This window comes from Dromaius novaehollandiae, chromosome 3 (genome assembly GCF_036370855.1).
Source record: "Dromaius novaehollandiae isolate bDroNov1 chromosome 3, bDroNov1.hap1, whole genome shotgun sequence".
Classification (NCBI taxonomy): Eukaryota; Metazoa; Chordata; class Aves; order Casuariiformes; family Dromaiidae; genus Dromaius; species Dromaius novaehollandiae.
In genome coordinates this window covers 95,746,662-95,762,087 of record NC_088100.1, presented here as the reverse complement: position 1 = coordinate 95,762,087, position 15,426 = coordinate 95,746,662, and positions in this window count along the sequence as shown.

The window sequence follows — 15,426 nt, the reverse complement described above, 5'->3', positions numbered from 1 at the left end:
CATCACACAGACAGGAGGTATCCAAAGTACAGAATGACTGAAAGGTTTGCCCATTTATGTACATGAGCTCAGAGTCTTGGGCTGGAGTTATAGCTAGCTGACTATTCCTCTTCGTCTGTCATAGGCAACCATATTCAGGAGCTGAGACAAAAAGTCCACAGGAAACATTTCACTTCAGTTTGGTGTAATCTTGTACTTCCTCAAATGTCACTTCTTTCAGAATGGCTAATGTGACATCAAAATCACACAATTTAATGCTTAGCTGGTACAAGCCTCCTACTCTCTTGGCAAAATGTATTCTACAAGGACCGTTTTCTGCCCAGAGACCTTATGACAGAGATTTTCAAAGCTATCTACAGGACACTTAGGCCTTTGAAAATTCCATTACAAATTACTTCTATAGGGCATTTGCTGCACTGCAGGACTAATTCTTCTGAATAATATTAAGTGCCCTCCAAGGCCTCCACTGAGTGCCTTAAGGACAGGTAGACTGTTAAAATTATAGGGCCATTCTATTATAAGTATTGCTCCAGGGGTAAATAGGCAAAGCTTGGGCCTGAATAGGAATAAATGTATTAACAATGCAAAGCACTGCCTGGGAGGAAAAAAGTTAATCTCAGTTTCCAAGATCATATACCACTTGTTTGAATTCCCCTGCTGTGAAGAGCAGATTCCCAAAGTCTTCTGCTTCTTCTGCCCATTCTGATTTGCTTTGCTGTATGTAAACAAACCTACCTCCCAAGTGGCAAAGAGATTTTTCCTGCTTTTCCTTTCCTTCCTTCATTCTTTCAAGAAGCACTTATACATCAAATTTTAATCTCTTGATCCTGGAATAAATAAAAATCTATCTCCCCCTGCCACCCCCCAAATATATACATACACATACTAATTAATGTATCCAGGAATTATTTTCTTACAGTAGCACTAAAAGAGAAATATTTTTTCTATTCAGAAGAAAATCCAAAACTGTTATTCTCCAACATAAATTTGTTATATATATTATTATCCTCCAAGACTGCAATTCATTTTTGTGTGGTGGGTCCCAGGACATTCTGTGCATACCTTCACTCCTAAAGGTCAACCTGAAGATCCCTGCCATAATGCCTAATTTTTAGCCTTCTTCTGAAGGTTATTTCTGTACTTTAGCCCTGAACTCTTTATTATGAGGGCCAGCTAGGTGACCAGTAAGTACATACTCTAAGGTAAGAACTGGCCTATGATACTCCAGCTTATTTCCCACAGGTTACCAACCTTCCACAGAAGAACAGCTTTTACTAGTTAGTGATCTCAGATTTCAATCACTGAGCTAAAAAGCCAAGATTTGGTAGATACTTTTGAGAAATCTGAATAATCTGCTATCCTTGGAAGTGAGAAAGATTTCTGATCCAAGGACATCATTTAGATTCTTTATGCATTAACACTGATGCAAAAAAAAACATGAAAGAAAATCACTTGGATGCAGGATGAGAAATGTCCAGCTGAGTTAGGGCACGTTGCGTATGGATTAATTATTTGGATGCACTTCAGAAAGTTCCTTTCAGCTAAGAGTTCTCATACTCATCCAAAATCTACTTAACATCTTGGTCTAGGACACTCTCCAATGCTATTCATAAAAAAAATGCTTTTTTACAAACTGTAGGATGCTCTGCATGTTTGCAATGAGAAGACTTGTCCTTCGCCTGTTGCATATTTCCAGGCTATGGCCATGAGACACTAGATTTCTTAATGCAGGAGACAGTGGACCTGTGTTTGTGAAGCTTCCTTCACAGAGATGTATAAATACATCTGATATACACAGAATATACAGAGAATACACACAGATGTATAAATACATCTGAATAACTCTCCTTGCCTGTTGATACTGATTCGTGTGATCACAGAGGGAGCAAATAAACCACCATTTCACATGGGATATGAAGCAGGTAACGACTGAATGCCAGGAAAAACAGATGCTACTCAGGTGAAAAACAAACACCAAACAAAATGGCTCTGAACTTTTTAAGTTAAATGAAAATTACATTGTCTTAAAAATGAGAAGAACAAAATACAATATAAAACAAGAATTCAGACTTCAATGACAAGAAATGGTATGGACTCCATTAATGTAAAAAAAAAGCCATCATGTCTCATCACACACACATAACCAACTGTCTAGGGGCTACAGTCTGAAGCTCAGTTGAAGGAGTTCTGATGTGCAGCTGAGGACAGTTAAGCACTAGGTGAAATTGCCTAATGACATGGTAGGTTTTCTGTCACCTGAAGGATTTAAATCGAGAGTAGCTACTTTTTTCTCACTGATAAGTGCTCAGAGAGCATACCATTGTTTAGCCAGGACCTAGTAGATATTAGATGATTGTACCAGTTGTCCAGTCAGGATCTAAAATCTATAAATTCATGCAATTATTAAACACAAGAAAAATTTGAGAGGATAGGGAGAGAAGTAAGCAGAACTTCCAGAATCTTGGGAAACATTTGAATTTCAGATTTGTTTTAAGGTTTGAACAAAATAGTAACTTGGCTTCATTTTATTGGAACAGCTTCACTCCAGGCTAATACTTAAAGTTTGCATTCCACACTACAGGTTCTGGTTTACATTTATTTTACTTTAGAAATAGGACTTAAAGTAAGATATCTTCTCCTTAGTTCCTTCTTGAACCATTACCATTTCTGCTAAAGGTTCTGCCATCCTAGCATCTGAGGTAAAGCTTCCGCAGCATCCACTAATAATAATAATAACAACACAATGCTTACATTGCAATTTATGTCTTCAAAGCTCTTTGAAAACATCCACTAATTAATTCAATTAATTAAAATAATTAGTCTGTAGAAACACTATGCACTCAAGTCATCCATGCAGAAAAAGTTTCCCCTCCAACTTTAAAAAACTAAAAATAAAAGTGCATTGAATTCACTTAATACCTCTCATTTTTACTCTGTGCCAATTAAGAGCTCACATATTCCTACCTAACAACTTGAAATAAAGACAGTGAGAGAGAGAGAGGGAAAGATTGTTTTAAGGTATTAAAAGGAATATAATTAAGTGTTTGTTCTGGGGTAATTGTGCATGAATTGCATGACAATTGAGTTTTATATCATTAGTACATCTTAATTAGTGTCTTTTTATGATCAATGTTTAATTTACTCACAGTTATTTTGATTTATTTTGAATTAAGTACTTCTTTGTAGGCCTTTTGCTTAAATCCATTAACCAAGATTTTATCGCTTGGTACTGAAACTGATGTTTTTATGTTATGAAATGTCTGCCAGTGCCCACTACGATCACATTGAGTCATAACATCTCAACTTATTTCTCACATCCAATGAAATTCATTTTATTATTTCTTGACTTAGCTTATGGCATATTTTTATATATATAGATGAGATTTTAAAAAATCCGTGTGCAAAGTAGGCTTGTGCGCTTAGCTGGGAGCAGTAGCCTTCTCCTTAACTTTTGGAGACGAAAGGTTAATTACTTCATGGTGCTAAAGGGAAGGCAGTATTAAATAATAGAACAGGAAGACGTGAATGAGATCAGAGCATCTTTTGATTTGTATGATGGAGAACTGCTAGAACAGATGCATCAGAGCTATCTTGGCTACTGCAGGTCATGCAGTTAAGTACTGCTGAATTATGCAGCAACAGGCAATTTTACGGATAATAAAAAGAATGAAAGAGTTTCCAATAAGCATATTGCTTCCAAGGAGGATGGCTGACTAAGTTTTACTGTCCCCAGACACATCAGTTTTTTGGCAGCTCCTTGTAGTGATCCTAGCCAGAAGGCCCTTGTATATTGAGGAGTTAGTGATCCATGCAACAGTTAACCCGAGGGGGCGCAGGCCTATGCTGTGCTGCATGTATAGCTTGGCCTTCAGGCCTGTGCTGTGCTGCACATATTGCTTGGCTGCAGGGTAAATTTAGCTGGTTAGTTGTAATGGAGCAGCCTGTAGGCAGTCCCACTTAGTACTGGCTATTACACCACCTTGTCTTTATCTTGGAGTCCTTGTCTATTGTCCTTGTCTTTATCTCAACATGAAGGAGCACACTCTCATGTGAACATCTTTTTGTTTGACAGTTGAAATGATGAATAGAATTGTTTTCTTCTAAGAAAATCCTGTAAGAGCTCAACAGACCAAAATGTCAGAGAACGTCTCCACAAGCACAATCTGCGCAGCATGCTTTGCCCTGATTGGAGGTTTGTCCGATGCTGCACAACTTGGGGTTCGCAGCATCTGAAAGGACGTAAGACTATCTATACTACCCTTTTTCCTTCTAGTATTAGCTTCGATAAATGGTGTTTTAAGCAGTACCTCATGGAGATGGAGTCTGAGTGCCTTTCTTACTGGAATCATAACGACACTAGCCCCGCTGATTTGCACTCCTAAAAGCAGATTCCCAATCTGTAAAGTTGCAGTTCAAGATGGAAACGTCTATGTCTTAGTCTCTTAGTCACACATTACACATCACAGAATGGTGATTAACTGCCATGATAAAATCTGTAGGATAAGTAATAATTAAAAAAACAGAGCAGAATACTCAACTTACCATAAGATTTGGAGGATACTTCTCTTTCCACATATAACTTTGTATATGTTAAGTATATATGCCCCATTCCACAGGCAATATATCACACCATATTCTCCATTTCTATTTTTTGTCCTTTTAATGCACAAAATACATGTAGCTTGGTTCTTTAGTCAAAAATTGGCATGACCGAGACAAGTGTTAACAATGATTTAGGAATAAACCTTTTGATACGAGTTACTAAGTTCTGTAGCTCTGCAGTCAACCTGAGAACATTAGAACAGCTCTACCGGATCAGACCACTGGTTCACCTAGCCAAGTATTCTGTCTCTGAGAGTGGCAATAGAAGACAATATTTAGGGAGGGCAAATGAGCCTGGGCAATTCCTGCTATCTATTCTTTCTGTATTTCTCAGTATTCATACTTCTTGTATTAGGGATGATAGAGAATATAGCCCTGTCAATCCCCTTTAGTATCTTTTTAATGGACCTGGTGTCCATGAATTCGTCTAATCTCTTATTGAGCATACTGATACTATCCACCTCTATAGCCTCCTGTGACAAAAAAATTGCAGTAATTTCAGTTATTATCATACCTAGTTAAATCTCAGCCTTTAAATAGAAGGAAAAAATTAACACCTTCTGATCTTAATTGGCATCCCTTTAATAATACTTTACATTTAAAAGGTTCATGCCAGATTGTCAGATGCACTTTACAAAGTCTAGCAAATGAATGTGATTTTCAGTCAGCAAAGGTCCTATTTGCCTGAAGATATCCAGTGAGGTAATAGTAAAGCCGTGCTCAGTTCTCAGAAGTCTTTGTCCCTAGCCACCAAGTCTAGCCACTAAAGCGAGACTTCTGTTGTGTTACATGTGAAAGGCCCCTGTCATCCCACAGGAGGCATGAAATGGGAGGAGCTGGATGAACTGCAGTAACAGGTAAAAGACAAAATAGTGCTGAATGCATACCATGCCCTCAGAGTAACAGAGTTTCTGCTATAAACAAGAATTGGATGCACTGGTCAGTCATAAGATAACTCTAAGATACCATTACCGTGTGTTCATGGGAGATATGCACACAGTCTTTGAAGGACTTATATTCAAGAAAGCTGATGCACTGGTGAGGCCACATCTGGAGTGCTGGGTCTGTTTCTGATCTCCCCAGTGCAAGAAAGACATGGATTTACTGCAGCAGTTCCAGCAAAATGCCCCAAAGGTGATTAAGGGACTGGGGAGAATGGGCTGAGAGAGCTGGGACAGTTGAGCCTGTAGAACAGAATCTGAGGGGGATCTTATCAATGTGTATAAATATCTGATGGGAGGGGCATAAAGAAGACAGAGACAGACACTTGTCAGTGGTTCCCAGTGACTGGACAAGACGCAATGGGCACAAAGTGAAACACAGGAAATTCCACCTGAACATAAGAAAACACTTCTTCACTGTAAGGGTGGTTAGACACTGGAATAGGTTGCCTAGAGACATTGTGGAGTCTCCATCCCTGGAGATATTCAAAACCCAACTGGACATGGTCCTGAGCAACCTGCTCTCGCTGACCCTACTTGAGCAGGGAGGTTGGACCAGATGATCTCTGGAGACCCCTGCCCCCACAACTATTCTGTGACTCTGTGCTTTTGTGATTCTGTGAAATCAAACAAAGACAGGTGAGGGAAAGGGCCACGAGGACAACTCCAGAGAGATAAGCAGATCTTAGCTCATTTAGCCTCACAAAACAGGAGGGTGAATTGAAGGACCTGCCATGATCTCTTCTACCCTTGGTTTCTTTTCTATGAAAGTCTGAGAAAGGCTATAAATATATGAGGTAAATACATGTGAAGGAGAAAAACCATTTCTGTTAAAACAACAATGTAACTACTTAAATTAAAGTACATAAAAAATGAGTGTACACTGACTAAGCCAAAAATTAGAATTTCCACTGAGATTCTAAAATAGCCTTTCCATAGGAATAATAAAGACATAAACAACTTATTTTAAGTAGGAGTTCAATCATGTTATGGATGAGGTTACATAATGAAGTTACCTGTGCTAGCTGGAGCAAGAAAAGGAGGCCAGATTTGGTGAGCCAGAAAGTCTTATACTCTAAAGACTTTCCACTAGTTGGTCTACACAGTCTTCTCTTCAGCGGTTAACACCCACAGTTATTCACACATTGAACGGAAATCAAAATTCTTCAGTAAGATATCATGAGCCTGATATGTAATTTTGATTGAGAAGATGATGTGGAAGAAAGAACAGTGACACAGTCTCCTCTCATCCTTGCTGTGAGTTCATTGTCCTACTGCACTGTGCTCTGATTGCTTCAGTACTAAATTTGATACCTGTGGACATTCAGTCTAAAAGTATTCTTGCTTCTGTATATACCTCTTTGAGAAATAGTCTGTGGCTAGCAGGAACTTCCTGCTTCAAGAACATTAAAGGCTTTAAAAGCTACTTATTTGATAAGAGATGTTATTTTAATGATAACTAAAGAGACATGTTGAACATAAAAAAGACAGGTAGCTCTTTGAAGGCCACTTTCTCCTGATTTACTTTGGACTTGAAACACAGGGACATAGTAGAGAAAGTCAAAGTTAGAGAAAGTAGAGAAATGTCAAGTTAGGAAGGTATTCAGAAATAAAGAACCAGCCTAGATGACGAACTGAGCCACCAAAGAATAGAGTTTTGGTAATTATCTATATCATACACTATATGCTGTCAATGCTGTAAACATATATGGCTTTCTATGCTCTGACAATATCCCCATGCTGACATGTTGACATTTTAATGGTGAAGTTTCCTGAAAAATTTTATCCTAGCCATATTTTCAATTCACCAAGAACACAAAGCCAGGTCTAGACACAGTCTACGTATCTATATGCTCAGCAGCCAGACTTTCTTATAAAACACTTGCAGCCATTCTTTTAGAATAAATCAGCTTCCATTCATGTACCTCAGGTAAGGCCATAGCTTAAAAAATGCATAGGATTCTGTCATTTGTACATGAAACACTTGATACCAAGATCTCAGAAAAGTACAGCACTATGCTTTCCTAGAAAATATGGTTCAGCTAAGGGCTCTAGACTCTTCTGAAACCAATCTTTAAATCAATCTGATTATAACTCACTTAGAAGGCTCCGTTCTACTTTCAAAGTCAGCTGGAACTTAAACACTAACTTCAGCTGAACCACAGTCTATCATCAAATCAATATTCAAAAGCAGGTAGCCAAATTAGCATTTTCAATAGGAAATACCTGATTTAAAGAGAGGAGAACAGGGTCTGTGTGAGACAGAGAAAACCTAAGAGTGACAGAGAAAGAATAGCATCCTAAAGGAAGGTTCCAAAAGTGATATTAAGGAGAGGAGAATTTTCCTATTTCACCAGTGGAAAAATATAGTGATTTTCTAATGGAGGATGTTGAAACCCCATCATTACCAGGTGGAGTTTAGATAAAACACCTCCACATAGAGCATAACTGTACAGTAGTGTCCAGATGGAGGATAGAATATATAATCTATTAGATACTTTGGCTTCCGCATTGTAGGATTTCATCTATCAACTGTGTTCACTTCTCCCTTTTATGAGGTATATAACCATTTAATTGTAGTGTGCACTGTTTATCTCTTGCTACAGTCTCTGAAATCTGTGAAATCACTTTTTATGAAGTATATATTTCAAACCTCTTCAGGGTAGATTTGTGGCACTATGTATTTTTTTTCTTCCACAAGAAGTGTTTCAGAAAACAAGGTGCAGTCATGAAATGTTCTTTTTACTGGATGACCTTACATTCTTGTTTGTTTTTCATCTTTCTGGGGACAAACATACCACCACATTCTCCCAGGAACTGGTACTGAAATACTTAAAATACCTTCTGTGCATTTATGGAAGTTATGATAACATTCATCGTCTGAAACATGGCTGTGTCACAACATCAGAGGGAAATACAATGGCCCTCATGCTCAGCAAGATATATTAGTAGAGCATGAATAGATATTCTCAACTTGAGCTAAGGGATTCATCCAGCACTCGTCCCAATGCTGGATCCGTATCCTCATACGCAACCTGTCAAAGGGAAGATTCAATGTAAGCATATTACTATTGAAGTGTGTTTATATTACAAAGAAAAAAAAGCACACAAAAAGTCCCAAGATAGCCCACCACTGTTCCTCCCTCTGAGGCACACACCCAAAGCAAAACAGACAAAATACCTTCTAAGTACATGAACTGTTAACTTGTGAGAAGATGCCCAAGACTGATGGCATTAACATAGCCACAGAGTTCTTTCATGGTACTGTCTGCGCATTCCCAAATACTTTGGATTCTTCCTCGAAACACCAGAAAACAAGTCCATTTTACAGAGGAACAGAGAGGCTAAGACCTACTTATATCTGGGTCTTATTAATTTCACTGAGATGTAATTAATATTTTGAGTGTTTGGGCTTGCAAAATTTTCCTAAGTTGGTATTTATGAGACACCTAAAATAAAGCCCAGATGTCCTCACTGCAACCCACTCTGGGCCAAAATTTCCTCCTCTCCAGTCTCCGCAAAATTTTTAAGTAGAGTGTAGCTGTGACACAAGTAATGTGACTCCAGCATAGAGAGAGGCAGAAAGTGCATTTATTCCCATCTCTGATTTCTGTACACTCAATGAAATGCATGCTGAATAGAAGACAGATGTAGACATTCAAGTGATCTGTCTCTCTGACAACATGCTTATATATTATATGATGTGTTATTTTAGGTGTTCAAAATAACACATCACTGTTTCCAAATGTCTCTCACTAGTTGTTTTTTTTGTTTGTTTGTTTTTTGGGTTTTTGTTTTTTTTTTTTTTTTTTTTTTTTTTGTAATGACCTTTATATGGTAGCCTTTTAACTTTCCTTGGGATTCAGACAATAGCAGTATTAACCATCATTTAACATCATGCTTGAGCTTGTCATTGCTGTTTAGTTTGCAGCACGAAAAGAATAAATTATCAGTAAAACCAGAACAATTGTTTTATCCTTTCTACCTCAGGGCCTCAACTGATTAAAAAGCCTAATGGGTACCCTGGTCCCTAGTAGGTGGATGTAGAGTGGATGATCTCTGAGTCAAGTCGGTAGTTTGAATCATCTCTAGAGTCCTACCTATAAGTTTAGCCAGTCCTGACTGTTTGTTCCCCATGGAAAGTGGACTTATTTAAGCCACACACTAGGAAGACAATTCAGAGCCTTTCATGACTTTCACTTCAGCAGGTTAAACTAGCTAGTATGACACAGCAGTGGCCACCATTTGTGAATGGTTTCTCTCTACAGATTCTTCTTTGACAGAGAAGATCAGTTCACTGTGATGGGGTCACTGACTGAGCAGACTCTGCAGTCTCTCCAGTACAGCAGGTTGTGACAGCGATGAGCCATCACCCTCCTTGTTCCCCAGCACAGGCTACTCTACTATGCTCTAAGTTTTGGGTTTCCCTACTATAATCTAAAAGCCACAAGATCAAGTGCAGGAAAGTGGCAGGAGGGGAGACCCCCATGCTGGTGGCAATTGCATCCCACGAGAACACACTATAGGATCAGTGTCTGGCTTGCGGGTATAAGGCCATGAGCATACCCATGTGAGAACAACAACAACAAGGTAAGCAACAGCAGCTCTGGAAAACCCTGCCACACAACAGCTTAGGGAGCTGCAAGCAGAGGCAAACCACAGAATGGCAAACGGAAGGCCCTCAGCACTGTAGTGGTTACAGCATCTAAGGCACTGTGCAACACCCTCGAAAGCAATGTCTGGCTCCGCAGCCTGGCATTTTTGAGCAGAGGCCATAAGGCTGAGACACCTTCCTTCAGATTGCATTCAGGGTCTGAGTCCTGACTGCTTTACACATGTAATACAGCCACAGATCAACAGTTTCTTCGTACTAGATCCTCATATAGCTCCCTGCGCACTAAATGGCAATTTTCTACAGCAATTCAGCTTCCTCATTGTCTACTGATACTCTGTCTCAAGGCCTGTGCTTTCATACAGAAGACGCTGATAATCATTTGTACATCTTCCTTTTTTACGCTCATTTATTAAAAAATAAAAAGGCAAAGAAAAGAGGTAGTAGTAGGAAAATATAGTATTTGCAGACATGCACATCAATACATCTTACACATATGAAGTGCATGACTCTGTGCATCTCAGTATATGACCCTGATACGTATTTACCATTGTGCATGACACATTTCTCCAATGGAATTCACTCTTGAATTTTTATTTTCACTTTCTTGTTACCCAAAGGAGGGAGGAAATCTAAAGTGAAATTAGCTCTTGGTAGGGAAGGGGGGGGAGGAGGGGTGTCAGTATTTTTCTTTTTGTCTCCAACTAACAGAATGTTAATCCTCCATAGAATCAGTGCCCTTCAGGTTTATAATTTTTTCCCTTATAAATTCATCTTAAAAAAAAACCTCTAACAAAAATAATCTACAAAAGTTTCAAAACAGTCATTTCAACACAAAGCTTCTATAACTAATCTGAGAACTTGCAGAAAATAGTGATGTTCTAAAGCCTTCAACAATCATTTATAGGAAACAGAAGATCAACTTTAATTTAACTGGTATATTTAATGTGTTAACAGTAAACGCTTGGGAAAGGGAGTAGTAGGTTTAGGGTTTTTTTATCTATATACATTGAGTTGTTTAAGAAAATAGTACAAGTTGCTGGCAACTGCAAAGCACATGCCTAGCAATGGTAAACTTAAAAAACCCTAACATAAAAAAGCTCTGCTTCATCTTTTCATGTGAAAATAAACATAAGAATGAAAACACTGAATGCCAGTGATAAACAATATTAAATCATCTAAAATTGCAACAAGAGACAGAAGTAATTTGTTCACTTTTTTTTTCCTTGCTGAGTATTCTGTTGCTTAAAAAGTTTAAGGTGTCCAGTTAGAGTGCAAAACAGTGTCACACAAGATGGATGACTAATCCAGAACTACGTTAATGAACCAAAATGAAAAGCGTGCATTACCTCGTAAACCATATGGAGCTACCCCATATTACCCCTCATACTCCATAAAGGGAAATACCTTGTATTTCCAGTTATAAAGAAGTTCAAGTTTTGCTGAAAGGAACATTTTGAAAAGGCATGGATATCACCGTGCACCATTCATCAGCTGAAAGCAATCATTTAGTGCTAGGTTTTGCACAGAGGAAAATGTTTTTTTAGCAGGATTTGGTGGCTACTAGGGTATTTAGTCAGTGGTTACTGTGTAGGTAGCAACATTGTTGTACTATTTGTGAGTGCTTTTCCGATACATTTTATGGTTATCAGAAAGTGAGGTTAATAATCACTTGCTGAAATTTCCAGAGCAGGTAGCTGTTTAGAGGACAAGCAAGTACAAAATCACTAAAATGTAGCCTAAATCCACAGTTACACAGTTTTACTATAAGGCAGTTACAGTTGTTTTAAACACTGGCAAGAAAGCGATATGTCACTCTTCCTCCCTCTCTTTCAGATCTATGTGATGCCTCATCCCACCCCCACCAGTATTTCCAGGTAATACTCCCCTGCTTTCCTAGTAAGTCATTAGCACACTAGATAACTTGAAGAATGTAAAACTGCTCCTTGAAACAGCAGAAAATCCCAGGCATATTTTGAACATAACAGGCAGCAACAGCTTATCAGAGAATCATGAAAAATCCTAAACCCCAGGACTTTCTCCCTCAAAGCAGGCTCTACCCCATTAACTCATCTCCTTTTTCAGTCAAGCCTCATTAGTCAGTCCCCCTGACATGACTGTCATGGTTGAAGTTTTCTCCTCTGCTTCCAACAATGTTTCCTTTTAGAAGCAGATAAACGTGCGTGTGTGTCTTCTCTTTACAGATTTTGGCTCTCAGACTTTCCCTTAGGTTGCCCTCATGGTCTCCTCATGTCCAGGCTCAGGGCTCCCACAAGGGAGCAGGGTACCAGTGGCAGCTGAGGCAGGTGTTGGGCACTGCCATGGGGCTGGGCCAGGCCAAGACCGGGCACCCACAGGTCGGGGCGGGGGCCAGGGCTGGACTGGGGGGCGGGGCGGGGCCATGACCAGGCAGGGGCAGGGCCACGATGGGGCTGGAGCTGACACCACTGCAGCATTGTGGGGCAAGGACTGATGGCCCCCAGGCTGGGCTGAGATGGGCCTGGGACTGGCAGGGAGGTCCTGGGAGTGGGCAGAGACAGCAAGTGCGGGGGGTTACCCCAGGGCCTGGACACTATGCATTCATTCCTCCACATGTAGGAATTAACAATGCTATAATAAATATCACCTTCTGTGGTGGACAGATGAGTGAACTTTTTGCCTTAAGCATTTCTTGGTACATAAGGTGCAAGCAAAGCATAACCCTGAACAAGCCATGTGTTCCCGGCGGAAACAGGACTGAGCTGCTGCGACCCCCAAAACGGTCTCCCTGCGACCACCCAGGACACACCGAGCCTGCGCCGAACCAAGGCACAATGGGGCAGAGACTTTGGGACCTGGCCCTAGTTCAGTGAGAAAGGGCCCCAGAGCAGGTGCAGGCTGGAAAGATAAGGGAGTTACAAGCAGTTTGCATTCCTATGCTTCACACTCCAGGAGGGAGGATGTCAAGGCTTTGAAATAAGGCCTGCTTGGGCACCAGGACCCTGGGAAACAAAGCCTCCCCTCACTGCTGAAACAGTGTTAATTAAGGGGGGGGGGGGTCTGGATTATATCCTCTTCGTCAGGACCTTGGGAGATAACACCTATTGTCCCTGCTGGGGCAGTGCTAATGGCTGGAACAACACCTGTTTGTGTTTGTGCCTTGAGAGACAAGGGTGGGACCCAAGGAATCAAAACACATCTGTCAGCAGAAACCGCAACAGTAAAGACAAGGGAGAAAAGCAGCCTGCCTAGGAACAACGATGAGACCCAATAGGGAGCAGGAGACCCCAGCCCCAAAAATTACTATTGGTCTGAACTACCATGTGGAGGGGTGGGAAACAATTTGAAAAAGCTATATTTGCCCAGGGATTTCTTTGTTCGGGGTCCCCCTTTGGAGGCACCCAACTTGAGCTGTAACTACTGCACTTGTGTCATTGCAATTTATTTATTTAATTTGCCTTGATTTGGCTCCAAACTTTTAAGCGGGAACCTAGGGTCGGACCCTGCTCGAGTTGTAATTACTGCACGCGCATCGCTAAAATTTACACCCAGGGTGAAGAGGACCAATGGGACGCCGCTGGATCCACGGGTGGTGATATCTCTCTTTCTCTCTCTCTCTCTTCCCTCCCCTTCACCTTTCCCCACCTTTTCTCCTCACTTTGTGGAAAATAAAGTTAAAAGGTTGTACGATATTTGACCAGTTTTAGCGTCTTAATCTCCTCCTTGGGATCGTAACGAAATCCCCCCGATACTGGATCGGGACACCTTCCTAAAGAGGAAACAGTATGAACTGTCTGAGAGAAATGTGAAATTGAGGTACTGCGGGGTCCAGGTTTGAACTCACAGGTTAAAAAAAAAAAAAAAAAAAAAAAAAAAAACACAAGTGTTAGAGTCTGCCAGCTGGAAAACATGTTTGGGCAGAGAAGGGAAGGATAGGGAAGGAGAAAGCAGTGTCTCAGGACTTTCTAGTTCAGATGATCCCAAATTTGTATTCCTAACCTTACCCCAGTCTTCCATTATGCATGCCAAATTTCTAGGAACCCAATCATGTGGATTTTAGGGCACTTACCAGAGTCAAGATTAAACAGGAAGAGATTTTCACTGTGATATTAAGTGGTCCATTTGGTTTGTTTTCAGTGAGTACCCTAGAGAGATGAATACAGCCTCAAAGCCATCTTGGAGAAATGTGATCTAGTCATTCCAGACAGCGCTTTCATCCTCTGTCCCATGCCAGGGTTTGCAAGCCTGGGGGATGACTCACATGTATCCACTCTCAGCTTCATTAACAGAAATGGAGTTTCCTCACATACCGTCTCATATACCAAACAACAAGGGGAGTTCATACACCTGCTCAGGCATAAACCCCTCATCCCTAAATTCCAAGACTTGCTGAAAGGACAGAGAAATTACCAGGATTGCCCCAAAATACTAACAGCATCAAAGACCAAGCCTTTCCTTTTGTGTCCCTCTGACCCCCCCGACCCAATCCTGGCTCATTTGAAGGCAGGCAGGGTGACTAAGACACCTCCAAAGGTCTAGACTACCCATAGTCCTGTCACATGCCCAGGAACTAGGCAGGGAGTTTCAAATTCCCCGGTTGTCAAATCCTACACTGGACTGGTGTCAGGGCTTAGGAAATGCCCCATTTCTTCTCAGAGGAACACAGCCCTTCAGATCCCAGCTCATGTGAAAGCATGAGAAAAGTAGCAGACATACCCAAAGATCTTTCCCCAGTCTCATTCACAGACATACCCCATCTCCCCTGTATGAGCTATCATACACCTAGATAAAAGAGGAAAATCAGAAAAAAACTCATCCCCAGCCCAAGCCACATAAAGGAGTAAGAAGACACAAACAAACCCAAAAGGGCATGGCCCCATTTGATCCCAGTACACATGGAGTTGGGAAAGGGGTAACAGGCACCCATGCAGTCATACAAAAATGTTAAATTTAGGTAAAACTAGATTTTAATAATCCTGATGCTGCTTCTGTATAATGGAAAGATTCTTACTGGATCTCCATTCATCAGCCTGTCTTAACTAGGCACAAGAAAGGAGCCTGAGTAGGTATAACTGCTGGAAGATAAAACAAGGTAGCTTATGTCAGGTTCCATGATTAGTAACACAGATTTTCATGCCTTCGTTTATGATACACATGATCAATCACTTCTTTGAAGTTTGCAGACAGGTATTACAACTGATCTTGGAGTACCTCTCCTTTGATGGCTGCTGTGATTGGAGTATGATGTGCTTCCTAGTAGCTATAACTGGGCTCTGAAACCCAGGAGTGTGA